General features: G+C 37.2%; 1 long non-coding RNA gene across 2 annotated transcripts; it reads right to left on the bottom strand.

The window, feature by feature from the left end:
- Positions 1-8833: 8833 nt before the first annotated feature.
- On the bottom strand, positions 8834-23929 carry LOC118855711. 2 transcript variants are annotated; one of them, XR_005010807.1, is made up of 4 exons: positions 23806-23929; positions 23589-23684; positions 10411-10544; positions 8834-9151 (listed from the first exon to the last, which is right to left on the bottom strand). It is a non-coding gene; the product is annotated as an uncharacterized LOC118855711 (long non-coding RNA). The 2 variants fall into 2 exon arrangements; XR_005010808.1 differs by having other exon boundaries at positions 10411-10547.
- Between the last annotated feature and the right edge of the window lie 1497 nt (positions 23930-25426).

Below are 25426 nucleotides of genomic sequence, written 5' to 3' on the forward strand. Positions count from 1 at the left end.
CAAAGTCACACATTAATAAGTGTCAGCAAGCAGGTTTTCTTGACACCAAGAACAATGCCCCATCCATTATACCATCAGCTACTAGTAGTAGTAGTAGCAGCAGCAGCAGTAGTAGTAGTAGTAACCACAACAATAACTAGCTTTTCTATGGTTCCTTAAGATTCTCAAAGCACTACAATACGTTATCTCAATTCATCCTTACATCAACCTTGAGTGCTATTTTTAACTCTATTTACAGATGAGGAAACTGAGACAAGGAATGGATAGGAAAATTGCTCCAGGTCTCACAGGCAAGTGCCTAAGGCAAAATATGAACTCAGGTCTTCCTAACTCCAGGCCCAATAATAAATCTGCCTTCTTTTTTTAAACCTTTAAAGGGGTGTTATTCTTTAAACACGTCTAAATATTTTAAAACTTAGTCATCAGTCAGAAAAATTATATAATGAATTTCTAATAAGGGAATCCTAACAGTCCTTAAGGAGAGGACGAGGTGCACAAGATTTCTAATACATCATCCATAGGTAGTATATAAATGCACACAGATTTGCAAAATCACAGAATTTCAGAGTTGGAAGGGTTCTAAGCTACAACGTAGGCCAAGCCATGTCTGAACAAGAATTCCCACTACAACACACCCCACATTTTAGATGTATTCTAGAGTATCTAGCTCTTGCTTGAAGACCTTCAATCAGGAGTAGCCAATCACATCATCACGCAATCCATTCTACTTGAGGCTAAGAAATTTTTCGTGACATCTGTTGTTTTGCAACTTCCTTCCACTGCTCCTAATTTGGTTCTTCAGGACCAAACGGAAAAAGTCTAGTGGCTCTTCCACAGGTCAGAATTGCAAATACTTGAAGACAGTGATAATACTTAGCCTGAGGCTTCTCTTTTCCAGGCTAAACACACCCCCAGCTCTTTTGACCAGTCATTATGCAGCATAACTCATCATCTTGTTTGCCTTCCTTCCAACACTCTTCTGCTTATCTATGCCCACCCTAAATTGTGGCACCCCGGAACTGAACTGGCCTCAGCACCGCAGAATGCAGGGGACTCTCACTGCCTTATTTCTGAAAACTTTGCGGCTCTAAATGTTGCCCAGAATCACATTAGCTTTACTGGCTGCCATCCTGAATCATTATCAGCGGGCAGTCTAGGTAAACTGCTTTTTAATCATGCCCCTCCTTCCTTCTACTTATGAAGGATTTTTTTTAACCTATATTAGTGGGTGTTTGATTACATTTAATTTAAGGAGAATTAATAGAAAGTGTTGAACTTGGGTATAACCCTTTCCTATCTTTGTACATGTGAAATAGATTTTTTGAACCCAAGTATAATGCTTGAAATTTAATGACAATGCCTCAGCAATAGAATCTACAGGTTCTTTCTGTCCCTGAGGATATATGTAGTTCACCTGTTCCTGGCATCCTGAATTCATCAGGGGCAGCTGGCTCTTACTGTCTCCTTACTTATCTTAGGTATCACCTTCCTATTAGCTATTTTCATTCTGTCCCTTCCAGGTCAAAGGTCATTCTCTTTGACAGAGAAAATAGGAGAAAAATAAGAATTGAACAGTTCTACTTCCTCTCTGTTGTCATTTATGAACATCTTATACACCTAGAGCAATAGCCCTAGTCCTTTGTTCTTTCTCTTTTCCTCAATATAGTTTAAAAGAAAGAAAGAAAGAAAGGTTTGTAGTTCTGAGTTTTTCTTGCAAGCCTCAGCTCATTCTGAACTTTAGGACTTCTGATGTTCCTATTGAATGGCGATATGCTTCTGTATTCATCTTCTTCTACCTGTCCTTGATTCCGTCTTCTTACACACATCTTTCTTATATAAGGTGGTTGGTGAGTTCTGTGTATCCACATCAGTCCCTTCAGACTGCTCCCTATCAGAATTATCAATTTGTGTCTTCAGAATTTCATTCTTGATTGTCTTATCCCTCTGGGGATGACTTCCCCTGAATAATTGTAATAATAGTAATAATATAATTATTTAATTATTAAAAACTGTATTGTTAGTATTCATTTAATAATTACTTATTTTTCAGCTAGTGATAATTTAATAAGAATAATTTTAGTCCATGGTGCCTTATATATCTTTCCTCTGAGCCTTTTGAAATCTGCTCTCTCAAAATCTAGGGTACATGCCAACTATTCCAAGTTTTCCTTTCCTCTAACACAAACTCTAAGGGTGAAAGGTCTGCTTCTACCCACCCCTTGCAAGTTTCCCATCATTTCTATCTTATGCATAAGTTGCTTTTGGTGAGAATAAAATCCAGAACAAGATTTGCTTTTCTTGTCTTTCTCAGATATCCGGAGGCACTAATAATAGAAAAACAAAACATTAAACAGTCCCTGCCCTCATAGATTTTATATTTATTTGGGGAAGGTAACATGTACATTTTATAAGTAGATATAGGATAAGTCAGTCATAAGTCTTATGCTAGTTTTAGCACTAACTATGAGTTAAATTGACTACTGTTGTTAAGCTCATTGGGTCCTTGCTAACCAAACTCTTGCTTTGTGTATAGATAGTTGAGCCTATGAATTTTACTACTGGGCCCTGTCTTAGATTCTTTTTTCTTTTTATCAATGAATGTCTGGGTTTCTCAACTGGCTACCCTTCCTATGTGATAGCTTAGTAGATATACATATATACACATATATATGTATGTATATATATATATATATATGCAATTTTCTCATGACTTCCATCATTTTTAATTTATCAATCATTCAATAAGTATTTATTATTTGCATACTATATGTCAAGTACTGTACCATGTGCCGGGGATATAAAGACCAAAATATGGGAAAGATAACATGTATCATATACAAGCATATAAAAAATAAATATAGGGCAGTTGGGGAGGAAGGACACTAACAGTTATGAAGAATCAGGAAAGGCTCCATGGAGAAGGTGGTTCTTGGACTGAATCTTGAAGAAAGTGATAGATTTAAAAGGCAAAAGTGAGAAGAACGCATTTCAGACTCAAAGGATGGCCAGTGAACAGATGGGAGGTAGAGTACTCTGCATGAGGAACAGAGAAAGTAAGACAGTTTGATGAGATCATAGAGTGTGGGATGGGGAATGCTGCATAATGAAGATGGAAAGATAATTTGGAGGCAGATTTTGAAGGATTATAAAAGACCCAAAAAAGAGTTTAAATTTGATCTAGAATATAGATAGATATTTATTATCTATATTTACATATATATTTATCTATCTGTATTATCTATATATGTCTTTCAATCAGTTGTATTAGCAATTATATTAGCACACAGGGTGGGGCTGCTAGCACAGGTTCTTGATCTGCTTTTATAAAGGAAAGACAGCTTCAAAGAGGTTAATAATTTTATTTTAATTAAACAATGCAGAAAGATGTATTACCCAAGAAAGACTAACATCATCTACTAGTTCAGGGGAAAAGGTCAGCACCCTGAAAGTGGAGAAAATCAATTCCTAACAAGCAGAGAGACATAGAGAAATTAGATCCAATAGACAGGGCTCCAACTGTCTTAACAGAATAGAGCTATTCACATATATCACCAGACTGAGACAGCACCAACATCTGGGTTCACATTGCGGGGGGGGGGGGGGGGGGGGAGGGGAGGAGGGGGAGAACGCGGGGCGCACCTTAATAATAGGTCAAGTCTGGGAAATCAAAAACTCCTCAGGGGAAGCATTCTTCCCATAAGCGAGCCCCAAGGCAAAAAAACAATTCCCTCCAATATATACAGTTTTCAAACAAGGGCTTGGGACCTTATTGGCTCAGTGCCAAAAAGCATGAAAACCTACATGACTCAGCATCTAATTGGTTCAGTGCCATCAGGGGTGGGGAAACCTACATGATTCAGCACCTGATTGGCAAGGCAAAATACTTAGGAACAGGAGATTGTTATGGCCACAGATCTTGGGAAACTAAACTCCAAGCTTATGCTTACATCAGTCTATAGATGGCAATCTATAGGGGCAACTAGATGGTACAATGGATAGAGTGCTGAGCTTGGAGTCAGAAAGACTCATCTCCCTGAGTTCAAATCTGGTCTCAAAAACCAGCTATATGACTCTGGGCAAGTCACTTAACTCCATTTGCCTCGGTTTCCTCATCTGTAAAATGAGCTAGAGAAGGAAAGGGCAAACTATTCCAGTATCTTGGCCAAGAAACCCCAAAGGGGTCATGAAGAGTCAGACACAAGTGAAATGACTGAACAACAATAACAAATTTATAGCTAATATAGAGATAGATCAATGGATGGATAGAGAGATAGATAGATAGACAGACAGATAAACAGGCCTTACCATACCAATGATTTCATTGTTATGGGTAAGTCCCCCTACCAATACCCATAGACCCCTAATCTGCAACTTAGAGCCTTTGAAGGTTGTCTAGTAGAACTGAAATTTTAAGTAATTTGCTCAGGGGTTACATGGCCAGTATATGTCAGAAGTAGGACTAGAACCTTGTGGCTAGCACTCTATCCACTCTATCTCAGCTTATATGATTATATTATAAAGAGTAAATATTACGACAACATTCTGGATTTCCTGCAAAAGAAGCTTGGTGCCTGCCACCAGAATTTATGAAATAAGAATTTATAACCTAAAGGTGGTAATTGATGCAAATGTTTAGTAAAGAGGATGGGAAGGATAATCCCTTGATACCTTTAATGAGGTGCTGAGGATAACCTAGAAAAAAAGCTAGTAGAATAATTAAGGATCTAATAGCAGGGTCTATCATTTCTACTTATTTCTCTCAATTTCAACCAAATAACTAATTTGAATGCAGTCATATTATGTTTCAATACTTTTTAAGTACTTTTCTTTATCTGCTGTCTGTTGCAAACTCTCTGCCTCCTTCATTTCTGTCTTTATGTCAAAATGCTTAAAAGGGTAATGATTTTGTTGGTGTGGGAACTCCCTCCACTGAAGCAAACCACAATTCCTACATGCTTTAGTAAACAGTTTTCATGAGTTGTAGTAACCAAAGAAATTCGTTACCTACTGTTTGATCCTTTGGGGTTGAATCTTTCAGAATTTAACTAAACTGATCTTTGGATGATAGTCAAATAATTTGCTGTTAGAATATATTCAAAGAGTTTGTAATTTGGTAGGACCCTTCAGAACTTATGGTCTGCTAGAATATCGGGCAGGAACCCAAAGTCAGCACCAGGTCATCATGAAACATCAGAGTCAAACACTAATGGGAGAGTTGGTCTAGAATGTGGCTGCTTCATTTTCATCACTCATCCTGATCATTACATTTCTCTCCTCCTCATGTTTCAGATGGCTAGTCTAGCCCATATAAAACCCAGCTTGGCTCATCCATTTTATCAGTATTTTCCCTTTATTTCAGCCAAAGTAACTTTAAAAGCAACTTCCACTGTTGAAAAGAGCCTTCTACTTCAGCACCTACCTACTACTTCTAAAATAGTGGTTCCAAATGTTTTCATCCTGAGATATCATCATATCTTTCATTAATTCTATTCAAAACTAAAATATGACTAGAGTAAGAGGGAAAAAATGAACTCAGCATCCAAAGATCTGGGTCAGAGTTTCAGTTATGCCACTTACTGGCTGTGTGACCTTAAACTTCATCTGTCTGGTCCTGTTTCCTCATTTGAACAATGGACTAATTGGGCTACATGACCTCCAAGGTTCCTTCCAAAGCTAAGATTCTGTGATTTTATAGTTCATTTCTTGAGTGTTATAATAAATCCACCATATTCAAGTTGTTTCACAAAAGAAATAAACAGATTCTCATCTCAGTCACATTCACCTTCAGACTACTATTAGTTAATGGAATAATAGGAACTAATGGGCAGAGATAGGCTCAGTATTCCATGCAATCATTTGTTCATTTTACAACTATTTATGGAGTACCATTTTTTTAAAAAAAGGCATTGAGCTACATGCTATAGACAGGGAAGATGGCAGCCTTCATTCTATGATACTAGAACTGTTGACACCAAGGTGTTTGTCTTAGCTCCTTCTCCTCTTTCCCTAACACAGTTAGGAACTTAAGTAGGTAGGTGCTACCACTGACACTGAGACCCTTGCCCTAGTACCTACTCCTTCCTTTCTATATACCTGCACAGGGGGAAATCGAAATTGGCTTCCACTTGCTTTTGGAGGTCTCCTTCCCCCTGAATCTAAGACCACTTTGGGGGGAAAAATCTTCCTCTGCTCTGAAAACTACCAGAGAAAACAAATCTTCTATCACCACAGAGTACTTAGGGGTTTATTGTATTTGAAGACCCCCTCATCCCAGAGTCTACTGCCACATATGGAGGCACTACCTACATTATTCTAATTAACTGAACCATCTGAGATCTAGAACAATGCTTCATCCTTTTACTACTTATCAAGTGCCTAGAAGTCAGGTCTCTTGTCACCAGGAGCCTACTCAAAGACCAAAGGCTTGGATACTATATCTCTAACTCTCAGGACCTCATTAAGGACCAGAGTCTCAGACATCAAGCCCAATTAGGGGCTAAGTAGCTCTTGAATGTACATTTTCTCTGGTCATCTTGGGAAGAAGAGAATGTAAGTTCAATGAAATCCCCTAGGTCACCAGGTCTTAGGCTTCTGATGTGATCAATTTGCTTCCTCATTGTCTTCTTCCCTGGTGTCTGAGAGAGTATAGTCTAGTGTTCATCATCATAGAAGCCTCAATAATGACAGCTTCAGTCAATCAGCATTTCCTCCATGCAATTGGTCTGCAATTTATAGATTTACTTAGAAAGTTGTCTGGGACACATGCCTTACCAACATTTGTCTTCTTATTATTTTTCTCCAATCTCTTCTACTACATAAACATCTTCTTTTCTGAGAAGCAAATAAAATTTTTCCACTCATTTTTCTTGAGTTCCAAAGAATGCCTTATAATTGAATCCTCCTAAATGAAAAGCCGTATCTACAGAATAGGCCTGGGTGCAATAAAACCTTAAAAATATCAGCCATGGATTATGGGATAAGGACTGGACTTATGATTTTACTGGCATCAATTAATCAACAAATATTTGTTAAGCACTAACTATATGGCAGATACTTTGCTAGGCACTGGAAATACCAGTACAAAGAGTGAAACACTCTCTACTAGCAAGGACTTTATATTCTAACAAGGGAAATAAGTACATAATATAGAGAGCATAAATATAAATATATACAAAGTAGTTAAATACTAGGTAGTTTGTGAGAGAGGGGAGATCAAATGAGGCTTCATGCAAAAGGTGAGGCTTTTACTACAAGGAAGAGAAGGATAGTATAATGAACCATTGGTATAATATCAGGGATTTGGAGTCAAAGTTGTTGGAGATGAAAACTCATCTTTCCCTGACACCACCACCCCTTCTCCCATCTCCATCTACCTCATCCCTACCCTGCTTAAGTTAATATCCTCCTAAATCCTTCACCCTTTCATTTTGTCCTTTGCAATCACAGTTCTATCATTAACAAAATGCCCTTCATCCGAGACTTCTTGTTGTTACACCCTGGACATATTCTTGCTCTTATGGAAACCTGCCTTTCTCTGGAAGACCCTATAATTCCTGGCCACCCTGTTCAGTTCATAATAGGCACTTGAGTTTGCAAGAAGTGATATAGAGGGAAGTGAGTAGGACCAGAAGAATATTTTATGCACTAACCACAACACTGTAAACACGATCAGCTTGACCAATGATGGAGAATGCTATTTACCTCCTAAGAGAAAGAGGACAGATCCAAGACAGAGTGAGACATACATTTTTTAGACAGGACCAATGTATGAATTCATTTCGCTTGACTATGCATTTTTGTTACAAGGGTTTCCTTTTTCTATTTCCATTGAAAAGTGAGGATGTGAGAGTAAGGGAAAGAATGTTTTTAGTAGAAAAACATATATTTTTTAAAACAGGCACTTCATAAATGTTTGTTTAATTGAATGAAAGCCAATTTCTCTCTATCCTCCAGAGCTCAACCCAAGTGTCACCTCTTCCACAAGGCCTTTCTTGATTACTTTAAATCCTATTTTTCTCCTTCTCTGAACTCCTATGGTAATCAATTACTATAGCCTTCATTTTGGATTTAACTGTATGCTGCCTTGCATCCTTACTTCATTGTTTAATTCATATATGTTTCTTCCTGTCTTCTCCCTACACCCATTAGCTAGATTATAAACTTCTAGAGGTCAGGGATTATAAGACTATGGGAAACTACTTTGTATCTCTCTTCTTCATTACCAGAGCACGGCATTATGTACATAATGAATACTTGTTAAGTACCTTAACACTAATCATCTCTTACTTGTGTAGGATTATAAAGTTTGTAAATTGTTTTCTCATGACAATTAAGTGAGCTGGCGAAAACATTACTATCCCCACTTTATGGTGGAGGAAATTGATTCCCAGAGAATGTAAGTGGCTTGTCCAGAACCATAGAACTCTCTAGGTCTTGGGACTGACTAGGATTTGAATTCAGATCTTCTGATTCCAAACTCAATGCTCAATCTATTGTATTTACTTGAATAAACATTCTCAAGAATCAAGGAATGAGAAAATATTTGTTTTGTAAGAAGAGAAGCTTAGAATCCTTAAAAACTAAGATAAGCGTTCCTGATTATCTTAGAGGGACAGGGATCATAAGTAGTAAGACAAATAAAGTACATTGCAATTTGTTTTCATTTGGCATTTTCTATTTACATCATTACCAAACATTTTCTAAAAGAGCATTAGCCATCGCAGAGAAAGATGACTCAATGAGATATTTCAGTCACATTTTACAATGGAGGTGAGACTCCCTTGAGATGACATTTTTACTGGGCCGAAACCCAACAAATGATCAGCAGGCACAGAAATCACTGGTGCGGGAAATTCACAGAATAAAACAGGCCTTCGAGCTTAACCAGACAACAGGATCAGTGCAAAACAGAAAAGAGCTCCTTGTAACCCAGTGTCCCGGCAACTTTAAAGGATGATAACATGAAATTTCAAGAAAATTCAGCAAGGCCCATGCCGCCTCGCCTATCACTCCTCACCTTGATGAATGCCTTATTTCTGGTGGGCCAGCAAATTGAAATTGATTTAGGTTGCATGGGTATTGTTCTGCAAGGAGATGAAGAAGCAGATTCATCTTGGATGAATCCCAACGTGGACGATACCTACACATGCCACTAACACAAAAAAATATTTAAAATGAGTTCATTTGGGAGGCATAAAGCTTGAAATACTTTCATTAGGGCTATAAAAGGAAGAGCTATTATTCAGCTCTGAGTTTCTTACTACAAGGTGGAAGAAGCCACAAAGAGAATTTTTTCTAAACCACCAATAAAACCCCAAATTCTCACTGGAAGAATTATCTGGCTGTACCACTAAAAGCAATAGAGGAAAAAAAGAATGATAAAAGCAAGGAACTTTCCCAACTAAATATTTGTATTCAACAGGAGTGGGATTTATGCATGAGATGCAAATTACGATGTGTTATTTACACATCTGAGGAAAAACAAATCTTGAATGTAAATGTTTAGAGGGCATATTATTTTTAAATATGAAAGTGGTGAAATTATTACAGTGTTTACTACTCCCACTCTGTTAAAAAGACATTAAAATGGATTTTAAAGGAACTTTTATCAAAATTACAGAATTCATAGCAAACAAGATGTCAGAAAATAAGCATAAAATGTCTGACCATTCCCAGTTCTGATAATCCTTTGGAAAAATTAGTTCCCCTTTTAACTGATTTCAGATTCCCTCTCCCAACCCATCCCCCTCACATGCACACAACTTGCTACTGTCCAAAAAAACACAAATGTTAATACATTTCCATTTTATTCCTTTCAGATCTTCCATTATTCCTTTTCAATCTTAATTACTAAGGCATTATACCAGGCAGCTTTTCCTTACGCTGATCTCTTTTAGAGATCTGTTGTTGTTTTTTCGCAGGGGATGGGGGAATGGGGATAGGAGGCTGGAAAATACAGCCAGTTCAGAAAATTGAACATGATGGCCCTGCTCTCTAAATTGCCTATTATTCATTCTAGGAACCAATAAAATAAGTAACATAATAATAGTGTGTGTGGCTAAATGTTTAACAACCAGCTCCCGGGGGGGCGGGGGAGTACATATGACATACTTTTAAGTTTGATCTGCATTATTGACATTTCCTCCATCACTTTCTGAAGTCTAGAGCGAAACAAAAAAATAAAGCCCTGAATTATAGCCTCAGGTGATTTCTGAGGTATATATGAGGCTCACAGTGAAAATCTAACAATCTCCAGAGCCAATTTGAGCTGGTTTGAGCACAACATATAGTACTTTAAGGTTTGCAAAGGACTTTGTATATGTTAACTCATTTGATCATATGATAATTTGATTTCATATTATGTACTCATTCCAATAATCAAGCTAAAACCAAGTATATAGCGGTACTTACTTGTAGATGGGAAAGGATCACATAAACAATGTGATTTCAAAGATCAGACGTAGACAAAAGATCTATTAGCCTCCAAACATCTCCTCCACTAACTTGCCAGTGGTAACTGAAATCATCACCATTAAAAATGCATTCTTCTGGAACAAAAAGACACTTGGTTACCAGGAGTCCACATGTAAAATAAGATGCTCTCTGAGACTGCCACAAGTCATTGACATCTTGGCATGAATTTGTTCATCAAAGATGAGCAATAGAAATACAAGGCATATAACTTTGATTGAGGATAGGAGGGAAAGACACCTCTGAAGTATGGAATGTATCATATTCCATATGGAGATAGTTCATATGGGAAGGGAATAGGGAAGGGAAGGGAAGGGAAGGGAAGGGAAGGGAAGGGAAGGGAAGGGAAGGGAAGGGAAGGGAAGGGAAGGGAAGGGAAGGGAAGGGAAGGGAAGAAATTACTAAGGAGAGTAAATGATTTCACTCAATGTCAAGATCAAGTTATAACACTTTAAGAAACCTATAAATAACCTACAAGTTTCTAGACAAAGTTATTTCTGGAGGCAGGAAGATGGAATTTATTATTTTTAAAGGTTTCCCTCCAGACCTATGATTCACATGTAGAAGGGTGTTTCTCACACTACCCTTCACCTCCTTTAAAGAAATGAAAGAATGAATCAAGTAGCCTGACTTTTGCAGCAAAAATTAGTCTATATATTTAATTCTCAGGGTTTAGCCTATCCATCTCTCTTTAATGTTTGTTTTTCAACATTTAAGAATAAAACATCTTAAAAACCTCAATGTTGGTCACTTTGGTTAGGTTTGTATGATGGCACATAAACCAAATTGAGATCAAAGTATTCAATGAGACTAGTGCAAAAGGGACTGAAAAGACCAATATAATCACATTGTCTGGTCTCCATAGTATAGCCTTAAAGGGAACTGTGGAGAATAAAATAAATGAAAATTTCACTTCCATTGACTAAGCTACACTCAAATTGTCAAGTTCTACCATAAAGCTCTTATCTCTCATGTTTGTTTCAACTCCGACCCTATACATCTACTCAGGTGTTTCTCTCTTAGGTCCTATACTTCCCATAGCTTATAGTAGGCTTTTGACCTTTTAAATGGTAAGCTTCTTGGACAAGATAGAAGTGGCTCATTATTAAACTCTCCTTATGACGTTCAGCTTCTATATGTTTGCTGGTCTGCATGGCTGACTGTCATTAGTAAGCAGACAGAATCACATGGGGTCTGAGTTAGGTACCTCCCTTACATTAGTCTAAAAGTTGTCAATGTAAGAGGAAAAGCTGTCAACTGCAGGGGAACCTAGGCCACCAGCTTGGGAAGTCCCCCACCAGTAATTATGCCTCTGGGGACCAATTACGTCAATATATAAAAAGCTGCATCTACAATCCACTACTCCTAGTGACTGTTAAATCAGTTGTATTGGTTCTACTAAGATAAAGATGCAGAGGATATCATTGTGGTCTTATTTAGGAGTGGCAACCTGGTATACATTCAAGGACTTATGCTACAGTAGAAAGACGGATGGATTTGTAGTTAAATGGTCTGAGTTCAAATCACCTCTCTGCTACATATTACCTAGGTAGCATTTGACAAGTCACTTAACTGTCAGACCTCAGTTCCCTCATCTGAAAAATGAGGAATTTAGACTATGTCCCTTCCAATTCTAAATTTGGCGTCTTCTAAGTCTGTATTTGCAACTACTATCCACAGCAATATCAAATTCTGTGGTTTTATTACCCTTTGCATGGAGTCATGTGAGTTCTATCCATGGGACTGGAATCAGAGGGTATATGTGTGTATGTGCATGTGTGTGTATACACACACACCTATATATATGTATATACACATGCGCATATATATGTGTATATACCTACATATAAATACATGTACATATATACATATGTGTGCTTGTATGTGCATTGCACATATACAGGGGTGTATATGGAGAGGGAGGGAGGGAGAGAGGGAGAGAGGGAGAGAGAGAGATAGAGAGAGAGAGAGAGAGAGAGAGAGAGAGAGAGAGAGAGAGAGAGAGAGATTTGTACCATAAAATCCCATATACAAAGAGAAAGAGAGTCTCTGGGGAAACTGTGCCAGATTTGTCAGCCTCAGAATTGCTGGAATAGATTGAGTAGTAAGGCTGAGTTGTGTACAATAATTACAGGAGGTACTTATAGGATCAGTCCCAGATTTAACTTAATCAAAATTTGCCTGATGAGATTTTTCTGGAAAACTTCCTTCTTTAAAGGTTAAGGCACAATGGTAGAGAGAAAGCGAAACCTGACATCTGCCTCACTCGTTCCTTTGAGCCTGCTAACAATGTGAGGCCTTTGGGGTCCTCTCAGCTTCTGTTTTGTTTACTTTGCCATAATTTTGTATCCGGCATATGTGTACACATTGCCTCCCCAGTAGAACATGGATGGGGAAGGATGGGTGTTTCATTTTTGTCTTTCCATAGTAGATACTTAATAAATCTTTGCTGATTGATTGTGCATCTCCTGGTGTTTAACAGCCTACCTAGAGTATCAGCTATGTGCCCCTTGATTCCTGCAACCTTCCTGACTCAGGCTTTTTTGATCACTGTCATAACAAACAACAACAACAACAAATACAGAATCTTAGAGTTGGAAGAAATTCTATAAGTAATCTTGAAGAAGTTAGGCCTGAACAAGAATCTAATCCATGACTTACCAACTAAGTTGAACATCCAGCGCCTTCTTGAAGACCTACAGTGAAAGGGAAATACCACTTCCTAAGGCAACCTATTCCACTTCTGTATAAACTCTTGCAGGAAATGTATCCTTATATCATGCTTTTATCTGCCTCTCTTTGACTCTACTAGACTCTACTAGAGTCTCCTCTAAAGCTAAGCAGAACAAATCCAATTCTTCTTCCATATGGCAGTACTTCAAATAAGCAGTAGATCTTCTAGTCTCCAGGCTAAGCATTGCCAATTCTTTCAACAGATCTTTTTATGCAATGATCTCAAGATCATTCACCATTCTGGTTAGTCTCCCCCAGATGCTCTCCCACTTATTAATGACTTTCTTAAAATGTGGACCAGGACTGAACACTGTATACAAGATATGGCTTAACCTAGAAGGTGTACCATGGCAACATCATCCCCTTTTTGCCATTCTTCTCTTAATGCAGAAAGATGTTAGCTTTGGGCGTTGCTTATATTGTTGACTCATATTTGACTTGCAAGTCCATGAAACTCTCCTGATGTTTATCAAATGACTAGGTAGTAGGATCTTCTTTATTTTATACTTCTGATATTGATTTCTTGATCCCATTAAATTTCATGATCTCCTATTTGGCCCAACATTCCAAAGTGTAAAGATCTTCTTGGATACTGATTCTGATAGCCAAGATGTTATCTATCTCTCCTGGCTTCCTGCCCTCTGCATAATGGATAAGCATTCCGTTCTAAGTTATTGAAAACAATTTAGGTCTCTGGGACACTCAACTTAGCAATCTCTTCCAGGATGACAAGCTCCTAACATCGACATCTGCTGCTACATCTTTGATTCTGGCCATTCAACCAAGTCTGAAGCCACTGCACTGTATGTAACCTATTATTTTTAAATTTTTAAAAATATTTTATTTTTTTCTAGTTATGTGTAAAATTTTTAACATTCTTTTTAAAAAAAACTTTGAGTCCAAATTTTCTATCTCCTTACCATCCCCCTTGATGAGAAGGCAAGCAATGTGAAATAGGTTAGAAATGCACAGTCATGCAAAACATATTTCTTTACTAGTCATGTAAAAGAAAACACAAACCAAAAAAAAACAAGAAAAAATAAAGAAAATTTTTAGAAAAGAATACTTCTATCTGCATTTAGACTCTATCAGTTCTTTCCCTGGAGGTGGACAGCATTTTTTTTGTCATGAGTCCTTCAGAATTGTCTTGGATTATGGTATTGCTGAGAATAGCTAAATCATTTACAATTGATCTTCATACAGTATTACTGTTACTGTGTACAATGTATGTAACCTATTTTTAATGAAGTCTACTGGATTTTTTTTTACCAATTTCCTTTCTAGATACTCACATTTCCTTTAATAAGGTGTTCTAGACCTTTTTCAGTATAATTCAGTTCACTACAATTCAGAGAGTCCACCCTCTTCCCATTCTCCTTGATCTTCCAAAGATCATGACAGTGGCCTAGCAAACACATCCATTTGTTCTTTAATTATCCTGAAAAGTAATTTTCTATCATCAATCATCAAAAATTAATCAACATTTACTAAATGACTAGTATGTGTCAGGAACTTTGCTAAGCGCTTGGGATACAAGAAAAGGATAAACAAAGTCCCTGCTTTCAATGAGCTCACTATCTAACAGGGGGAACAACAAACAAATAGGTGCAAACAACTATATAGAGGATATCTAGGAAATAATTAAAATTGAGAAAGTGAAGAATTTCCTCTTTTAAGGACAGATAAGTTGTGTCTCACTGCACTTCACCAGGGAGACTCCGACCATTAGTATTCTTGTTCCTCTTATTCTCACTGGATGATCCTTTCTCTAATGGCACCTGTGGATCCTCATCATTGTTCCTTGGAAGATAAACAGATGCTCCCTCCTCAGAGGTTCTAACTTCTTCTTCACACACATAAAAACCCTTCATATTTCTCAGCTCCTACTGATCAATGGTCCTTCCTTGTCTCCTCTTTGTTACTTTCTTCCTCCTTCCCACTTCATAATATATGTTAGCTTTGCCTCTTCAGATCCCTTTTATCTACTTTGTTTTTGCATTGAATGCCTTCTTGCATGTTTTAAAGGACATTTTATTCTCCTGAAAATCTATAGAGGGTGGGCCATTGCTTGAGTCCTTTACTTTCTCTTTCTAAGTGGAAATCTTCAGAGATACAAATTATTTGGCCATGTGAGAAAGATAACATCTCACATTCTGTTAAGATCACTTCAAAATTCTCCTGTCTTTCCATATTTTCTGAATGTGAGTGTGACCTCACAACTAACTCCCCTGAAAACTACTGTGGCAAACTGTCTGTAGGTGTCATCTTCAGTGGAGTCATCACTCCCTCTTTTACCTTGTTAGTATTTTGACTGGTATACCTAACTTCCCTTTCCATAGTTTATCAACTCCTCTTTCTTCTTTTCCTTCTCTTAAAGCTTTTCTCTTCATTCTCCTTTTCAAGGTCTCCCCTACCTTCTGTTTCTCTCAGAACCTTCCCAAATTTCCCCCACTCAAATTTTTATCACTGGGCTTTCCCAGTTTCAAAACCTTCCAAATCTCCTTTTTCATGATTTCTTCTTCTTTTCTTCCTTAATTCAGGTCCTTCTCCTCTGAGATCCTCTAAACTTCTCCATTCAAATCTTGTATGTGGGTATTCCCAGTTCTTATCTGCCTACTGAGTTTCTAAGCCACTGATTGTCCTGGCCTCTATTACTCCTGTATATTCTGACTTCTTATCTTATTATTCGTCTACAGACCTCTTAGTCTAGACTACTGGTCTCAGCTGTTCTCTGTACCATTCAGTTGCAACTTCTAACCTTATCTCTGAGAGCTTATGATCACAGCACCCCTACAGCCATAGGAAACTTTTGTGATTATCAGATGATGTCGTGATTGCAAATGTAATAGGAGATTAACTACTAAAAAGTCTTCATGTTCTTAAAATATGAATCTATGATTACGGTTACTTAATTCATGGTGTTTTCTAAAAGGAGAAGAATAGAAGCTGATTAGGAAGAGAAGTAACATGAACATTGATCAATGAATGCATTAAATAAGGTTTAGAAATTTTAAAAGGGATGCCATTCAAAGTTAACGTATCAGGCTGATATCTCAGAATGCAAAGTGTTCCCATTTCATAAATGGGAAAACAAGAGAACTGATGTGCCTTGGAAAAATAATTCATTGCATTATTTCTAGTCATAGATATACATGATAACTGGAAAGGATATTTTGATTCAGTAGATTTATCTCTAGATCAGACATTCCTTCCTACATATAGTTTCTAGGTGGTAGAAGGCTATTTGGCAATCTATAAAATCCCTACTCAGTGCAATAGCATATTCAAATTACTTTATTTTCCCAGAAGGCTGGAACACTCTGACCCCACCAAAGAACCACTGTCACAGCTGCAGATACCCCTCCACACCCCTCCACTGGCCCTCCAAGCCCACTTCTGATCCACTCTGACCCTTGTGACACAGCCTGGTGGTTTTATTGAATGGCCTGGGGTGATATTGCAGCAAGGCAAACACTCAGGGGCCTCTATTTCTGAGGAAACTTTTCTCCCCTTAGAGCTGGTATGCAGAATACAAACACTCTCCTGTCTCTCTCAGCTAATGAGGATTCCTGGAATGTGTGATCTATGGTAACATGCTTCCAAGGAGTATGCTTTGTGAATGCCCACACAATTAAATTCATTCAAAGATCATTTTAAAGACCAGAATTAAAATGCAGCCTTCAAAGAGAACAAGAAAATAAAACAATGGAAAAAAAGGCTTAAATGGCTATGAAATGCATTTTTTTAAAGACATAAGGTATTTAAAACATGAGGTAAATGCTTAGTTATGTAGAAGAACCTACGGCCTTTCAAATTTTTCAATAGCAAACAATTCAGTGCAGCACTGCTCCTCTAGGAACAAATCATTGGAATAAACTTTATTTTGGAATTATAAAGATGTAGCTGAAATTGTGAGATTTGTATGTGTGCGTATGTTTGTTCTAACCTACACATAGACATGGATAGAAGCTAAATAATGTATATTTAGCATACTGGTTTTAAAAAATCATTCTATTTCTAGGTGCAGTATGAGAATATACTCCTATATGTTTATCTATCTCCACCAAACTACCATAAAGAGCAGCTACAATGAATATGTAGAAGAATAACATAGAAAAACAAAATCTGAGAAATAGCCAGTAATAACATATATATTTGACTTTTAAAAAATCCAAAAATGTAATTTACTTTGATACATTTTCCAGTTATCTCCAACCCTCCCATCCTCCAAACCCCTGCTATATAGAATAAGTATTATTGAGTCTCCCCTTTTCCCTTCCCATATGCCATAAAGGGTTGTAGTTTTGTAGTTGTATTTGGTTTAGGCACCCTCACAGAGGGAGCATGTATGTGGGAAGGAAGGGAGAAGGGGAAAAGGAGTAGGATGGTGGGGTAAACCATTTTAGATGAGAGGGGTGGGGTATGTAAGCACTAGGAGAGAAGAAGACAGACAGACTTATTGCCCTCAAGTGGAAAAAAAAAAACACCTCCCTCCTCTCCCCAAGACTTGTCCCCAAATGCCCTTGAATGCATAGAAACAAATTTGATTTTATAAGTATCACTGAGACGTAATAGAGTGGACTCCATGTTTCTAGATGGACATGCTATAATAGGAAGGAAAAGAATAGGTAAAAATAGAGTGGAAACATGTATAGTATCACCATATTGAATATAATATTACAACATATAATAATATCAATAGTGTAAAAATGAATGATTCTGAAAGACTTAAGAACTCTGATCAACAAAATATCAACCATGAATTAGGAGGACTGATGCAGAAGAATCCACCTCATGACAGAGAGATGATGGACTAATAGGCTGAAGGATAAATATATTTTTGATATGGGTAATGTAGAAGTTTGTTTTGTTTGACTACATTTATAAGGTCTCTCTTTCTTTTTCTTTTCTTCAGTGGGTGGCAGAGAGAAAACACAAGGTGGAAAGAGAAAAGACAAACATGAGTTTTTTAATGAGTTGAACTGAAATGCAAAATAAATTAAAAGTTTTTTTAAAAGAAAATCAGAAGCCAAAGTAGGGAAGCATAGTGTAGAGTATTTGGGTGAAGATCAATAAAAGCAGGATCAGGAGTGATATTTTCATTGGAGTAGTCTGTACACCACCAGGCCAGGAAGAGGAAATAGATGAGTTCAAGAAACAGATCAGAAGCCAAGGTTGGAAGTACAATATAGGGATAATAAAGAATTTCAACATAACTCTTTTCAATTTCCATGCTGGCCATCTCTACAGAAGCCAGACAGAAATGTACAATGAAAAACAAAATGAAGACTATACAGGTGCTCATTACTGTGTCTTACACCTAGTAGATACTTAACAAGTATTCATTGAATTAAATATACTGAGGTTTATATTTCAGAACTGGTCCACCAGAGTAAAAAAAAAAATCAGAATTTTAGAAAGATGTCCTGGTTCTATTTTAGGATTAAGTCAGTCAACATTTTGGGGCCACCCATTATATGTAGGGCTTTAACTAACCTAAATATTACTTCAAAAGAATAGAATATATAGCAAAAGTTGTGAAAGGATTTTTTTCTAAAGAGGAAATTGGATTAAATGATCTCCAAGTTCCCTCCCTTCTCTAAACTGGTATAATTCCATTTACTAGCATACTTTTTTGATTCAATTAACCCACTGGTCATTTTGAAATCCACCCGTTAGTCATTGTTAGTAAATTGTAAAGTCCTTGAGGGCAGGTAGTTTATCTTATTCATCTTTGTAATTCTGTCTTGCATAGGACTTCCTATATTGTAGCTACTTGATGAATTTTTGAATGAATGAATGGTTTATAGCAATGAATGAAATGGATGGATAGATGATAAAAATTAATAAATCAAAACAATTAATACAAAATAATCTATGTGGATACATACTTAATTTTATTAAACCTTTTAAGAAATAACTTTCAAATAATTTTTATTCTTCTACTATAATCCCTGAATTTCTTAGAAACCAAAATTCTATGATGCCTCTCAAAACACGATCATCATTTTATTCTCTGAAAAAAACATAATTAACAACTCCACCATCATTACTGTTTTTCACTACACTCTCCTTAATTAAATGGTCCAGTCTCTACAGCCCAAAGCAAAGTGAACAGTTGAAGATATCCAGATAATTCAGGATAATTTATTGGAGTTCTGGCCAGATTACCCACATAATTGCCTTCTTCTTATACTTTGTCCTAGTTCTAGTGAGTGAAACTAAGCACATCAAGAGGTAACATAGAAAATCAATTTATCCGTTTGCTTTCCATGAAACATTCCAGACAAATGTGAAAGTGTCCATGTAAGCCACCACCACCACCACCACAACACAGTTGTGAACTATGGGTTAAAAACAGGGTATTCAACCAGCCCCTTTCAACACAGTGGTAACCTAAATTGCTGTTTTTAAAAGCCAGTGCCTTTCCCTGTTAAACTCAATACCTGTCACATGATTAATGTGTTTGTGTCTTATTAACTGCTCGGTTACAGAAGCTGTCCAATTCCCCACCACCCTTGCTGCATAGCCCCTTTTGTAAAAACCTAGTTGAAATCACACTGTTCTGACTGCAGGCTACTGCACTTTCCTCCAAAACATCATAAAGAGCAAAGAATTACTGTTTCCCAGTAATCCAGTCCATAAATCAACCCTTGTATTTCACCCCGAGGATAACAGAAAGATTCCAGGAGAACTCTCTGCATTCATATTCAAAAACCTGTCTGTATAAAAATGTCTTTTAGGAAGAAGGTGTGTGTTTGGAGGAAGGAGTAACAAAACAAACAAAAAACAATCAGCAATAGCTAAATCCTTCCAAAGTCTGGGAACCACTCCCCCACTCCTGCTTGCTAAAACAATCACCTGAAGCTACTGAAAACTGCCACCTTATCTAATTGGTGGTCTTACCCACCACTACCTTATCAGGTCCCAGCTGTTTGAGAAAAAGAGAATGTGGAATGACCTTAGTATCTCCAGGCTTGACCTTAATATCTAATCAATCAAAAGTCTCATCTGAAGATGTCACAGGCCCCCTCTGGCATCAAGTCATTCAAAAGATGTTTGCTTCACACTGGTGTGACCCAAGTCAGCATGCAAAGGATAAATCCAGTTTACTACAGTTGTGCCCTGGAGTGCTGCTAAAGTTAAATTCATGTTTTAAAGTTCTGGTCACCCAGTTATAAACACAGTACTGTAGGGTAGGAGGTGAGGTCAGGGTAGGTTGGACAGGTACAGCTCAGTTATTGAAAAAAAAATCTGAACCTGCAAGGGGATTCTGTGGGAAAATCTCTGACATAGAAATAACTTTCCAATTTAATGTTTATTACTGCATAAGAGTATGAAAAGACACAAATTATCTCTCTGACCATAGCCATAGGATTTTAAAGTCATGCATTAATAAATGAATTACTAATATTAATAAATATACTAATATATTTACAATGTTAGGACAGTTCTTTGTCCCCCAACAGTAACCACAAAATGCTTTTTTGCAAAGATAGTCGACATTCCAGATTAAGATGTTATTATATATATGTGTGTGTATATACATATGTATATACATATCAGTACACACATATATGAAGCCAGAAATTTGAGAGTGCCATTAGATTATAAGTGAGGGGAAGAGGGTGAATTTATTCTCTCTCGGTGACTTTGGGATCAAATTTGTTTAGTTACAAGGCAATGAGTTTCCTGCCAGCCTAGCAGGTCTCCTGGAATCTGGAAATCAAGCTGTTCTTGTTCTAACTCTGACATTGTCACCAAGAATAAATATTCTGCAATCATAACTGCCGACATCTCAAATCTCAGACATATGGCAAGAAATAGCACTGGCAGTTCTTTCTCCCTATTAATATTAGCGTCATTTTATACTGTCTTGCTATAAATTATATGGAACGCTTTTAGAGTATTTCTTAAACAATCTCAACTTCAGGATGAAGGGGGACCAGCTTTCAAAATTTTGTTCTAAGAGACATAGATCAAACTCTAAAACCTCAAATGGAGGATCATTTTGTCTCTATCATTTGTCCATCCAAAGCAGGAAAGCGGCAATCTCTGCAGGGTTCCATTGGGGGTTTTCCATTGCCCATCTTCATACAGGCTTTTACTCAAGAGCAAATTGAGATTTTTAGATAACTTGTCTGCTCTATATTCCATATTTGCTTTATTTTTTAAACATTTTTCCCTTTAGTTACTATAAAGTTCTTTCATAAAGTCCCAACTGAGTTTGGAATCAATTAGGGGATGATAAAGATATGTAATTTTCTTAGCCAGGAGGATATGGAAGGGAATTTGGAATTCTAAGGCATCAGGCAAGATAGGAGGCAGATTTATAGAGAAAGAGGACCAAAAAGCTCTGGGGTATAAACACACTAGAGATCAGGCCAAGAAAAACCTAGATGGGACTAAGGCAGATGAGACATGAAAGGTGACTCCTTTCTTGCCTGAGCAATAGCTCCTAGGTGGTTGAGTAGATGGATGCCAGGCCTGAAATCAAGAAGACCCAAATTTGAATCTGAGTTCAGATACTAAATAGAAATGTTACACCTCTTTACCTCAGTTTCCTCCCCTGTAAAGCAAGAATAATGATAACACCTTCATTCCAGGATTGTTATAAGGATCAAATGAGATAACAATTTTTAAATGGTTAGCACAATGGTACGTAGTAAGTACTATATAAATGTTAGCTATTATTATTATTAATTATTACATATTAGACTGTACTCTCACTTCCAGACATAGAATAGTGCTAGATAAGGAAAAGGACTTCCATTCAGAAGCTGGTGTTGAGCCATATGACTATTCACTCCTGCTCCTGCAACCCAACTCTAGTTGGGGGAGGAAGAATAGAAGCCCTCAATCCTAGAAGAAGCTGGTTATTTGAAATACAAAATGCTCTTTCTCTAGACACCTTTTGCTGTTGAGTTGTTTTCCTTTGTCTACACCCCTTCTATATCACCCCATTCCCTTCCAAATTTTAGGGATTGGGTTAACACAATCTGAACCTTTCCCATGCCCTCAGTACAAACAATACTTGACATAGCCATAAGAAAAAGGGTTATGCCCTGTCCCCATCAATATCTACATTAGGTTACACACACACACACACACACACACACACACACACACATACACCATGCACACATGCACACACATACAGACAGGATATAGACATATATTTCTATATGTGTATATATACTCATTGAGGGATGTTTTCCCTGGGAATAAAATATATACAGCTTGTGAGAAATTAAGGCACTTTGGGTAGGTTGTATTGACTCTTTCAGACCCTTAGGGTACCATTTATTCAATTACTGTTGCTGGCACCACAAAGTACTGACTCTGTTTAGTCAATTATAGTCTCAGTGTTCTAAATGTTGGGCTGAGAGTCCCCCGAAAGTGAATGCACTTTTCATAAGTCCCTAATTTAGTCCCTTAGTTTGTATACATACATACATACATACATATTATCCTTATTAGATATATTAGATATAGATGTAGATATGCCTCAACATAAGCAAATTTCAAAGCAAAACCAAAAATTAACCTAACATCAAAAAGTACTGTAACTTCACTTAGTCTGTACCCCTGTTTTTAATATACCAACTGATTTTTTAAGATGTTATTAATTATCCATCTTTAAACTGAAAAGAACCTAGATTCTATGAAATTTCCCACCCACTATTATAACATGAATGCAATCCCTAGGTGCTTCGAGACACATGTATTCTTTATATATTGGGCTGAACTCTCACTTCCTCCATATGGAGCAGAGAGCACTATCTAAGGAGCAAAGCTTCCATCTGTTTGTTATGATTGTTGAAAAGGTTTTCTACAACTTCAGTTTGCCCACTGGGAGTACCAAAGGTTCTTGTTTAACTCTGATTAACTGTCCTTCCCTTTAAAGTTCTGGTGTCCTCTTCTAAAACAAATTAATATTACCTCTAAATGCATTTGAGGAAGAAAAGAGAAAGGAGGATTGTTTACATATCTAGTACCTACCAAAGTTACTAGCCCCCTAGTAGGTACAAATTTTGGCTAAATGAACTAAACTGAATTGATTTGAATATTTTCTTCATTGGTAAAGGAAGGATTGTTAATAACCTTCATGACTAGAGCTTCCAAAATTCTTCAAAGCCAGTGACTCTATACAGTCAACTAAGTCAATAGTCAGGCACCATTCCTACACCCCCATTTGGTTTCTCTCTCCTCTCCAATTATACTCCCATGCACACAGGCTTACATTTGTACACAGTGGCCTGAGTGCCTCACACAACATTCCTGCCTTTGTCAAGTCCTTCTATTGAGTTCCAGTCTAAATAAGGCTGCAGAAGAATAGATAAAGAAGCAAGCACCCTTCAACTTATACAGATGCATACACATACCATGTCTCCTTATCTGGGGTGGAGATAACAAACACCAGAGTGCAGCCAAGTGAGTCTTCACTGATTGACAGTACAGAGCAGGTTGCCCAGCACCCTCTTGTAGAGAAGTAGAACATACAATTAAATGAGACTTATTATTAAACGCAAAACTCCCTGAAAATAGATGTCAAACCCCAATGAGACAAATGCAGCATTTCAGGTGGAAAATTGAACGGACCAATGGGAGTAAATAGGAGCTCTTGCTTCCACTCTAGCTTATAGAGACAGCATAAATATTGCTTGCTGCAGATGCTAAAGCAATGATGAATGTATCAAAATATTAGCATCAAAAGCCTGCTGGAATATATTTGCAATGCCATGTAAACTGCTAACAGAGTTGCTGTCCTGCTGTGACTTTATATTAATCTCTGGGTTCTGGCTGGTCACGGGGTGTCGCATACGCTATAATTAGACTTTGGAAATATGTGCAGGGAGGAGGAAATGAAGTAATTAAGGTAACCTATTAGATGTCCATCCTCATCCTTTTGAAATAAGCCAGAAATACACACCACACTGGGTTCATCAGACTGCCCTTCAAGGGGAAAAGGTGTCACACGCTGTAATTGGTAGAACCTGAAAGCAGCCACTGTGGTGCTCCTCTTTTTTTAGGAAACCTATTTTCCACACCAAAATCAATCTGGCAAGGCTGTTATCTCTTAATGCACACCTAGAGAGGCTTAAGGGCATAGAGGAGCATTGCCCTTAACAACCTTGCCTTTGCATTGTGGGATGCTGAGCCCTGTCTTCAAAACTTCGTAGCTGATGGGGTGTTTATGTCAATGGGAAAATACATTTTTGAAACATTAAGAGTTGGGCTCTTCCTTAAAAACATTTAAATAAATGGATGACAAACAGAAGGGCTGCAAAGCAGCCTCAGTCATGTTATTTTACATGACGAACAATATTCTTTACCCTTTGGGTACCTCCCACCTAAGGATTTGCTCATCATTTCAAAGAGCTCACTTTTGAATTCCATTTCTGAGAGAAAGTGAAATGGAGCAGCAGAGATGTTGAACCAAGTTGCCTAAAGTCAAACTCGTCTAAAGCAAATCCGTGAGCTCTGATTTTAAGTATGTGGTTTAAGTCATTATTCTGTGCTTTCCTGTCTGTAGGAGACAAGATGGAGAGTCTCACCTTTAAGGCAGTTTTTTCAGTACTTTTTATATACTAACAAATATTACAAAATATAAAGCATGGCATGTATTTTTAAATTTTTAAAAATGCTACAATGGCAGCATATTTTCTAAATTCTTAAAAGTCATGACTGATGATTTAGTGGTTGAAAATGGTCCTCAATTTTGTACTGTTTCATAAAGCAAAGTCAGAATGAGAAACAACAGATTCCAGCTGAGATGATGATGGGTAGACCTATTACATCATTTTTCCCATATGTCATCTCCATGGCTAGCCAAGTCACCTGTTGCTATCTAAGATGAAGAATGTTAATTGAAACATTTTAAAAATATTCCTCCGGAGATCTATAAATCCTCCTCTGACATCTTAATCTATTTATTAATTAATCAGATTATCCAGAACATAAAGTGATTCTCAAAAATGATGAAAAGTAGCACCATCAGCCTTTCATACATTTTTGGAGGAATGGAAAGGTGATTCTGTTATGTTGCTCAACAGAAACTTCTCTGGCTAATTAAGCAATGGCAGTTGAAAGGACAGTAAAGAGATATTGCTTAATTCCATTGTTAGAGGTTAATAGTAAGTAAGAAATCTACTTTCTGTAGGAAACATTTTTTGAAGTCAAATTATTTATATGATGTTTGGTATTGAGAAAAACAAACTAG

This window comes from Trichosurus vulpecula, chromosome 7 (genome assembly GCF_011100635.1).
Source record: "Trichosurus vulpecula isolate mTriVul1 chromosome 7, mTriVul1.pri, whole genome shotgun sequence".
NCBI lineage: Eukaryota > Metazoa > Chordata > Mammalia > Diprotodontia > Phalangeridae > Trichosurus > Trichosurus vulpecula.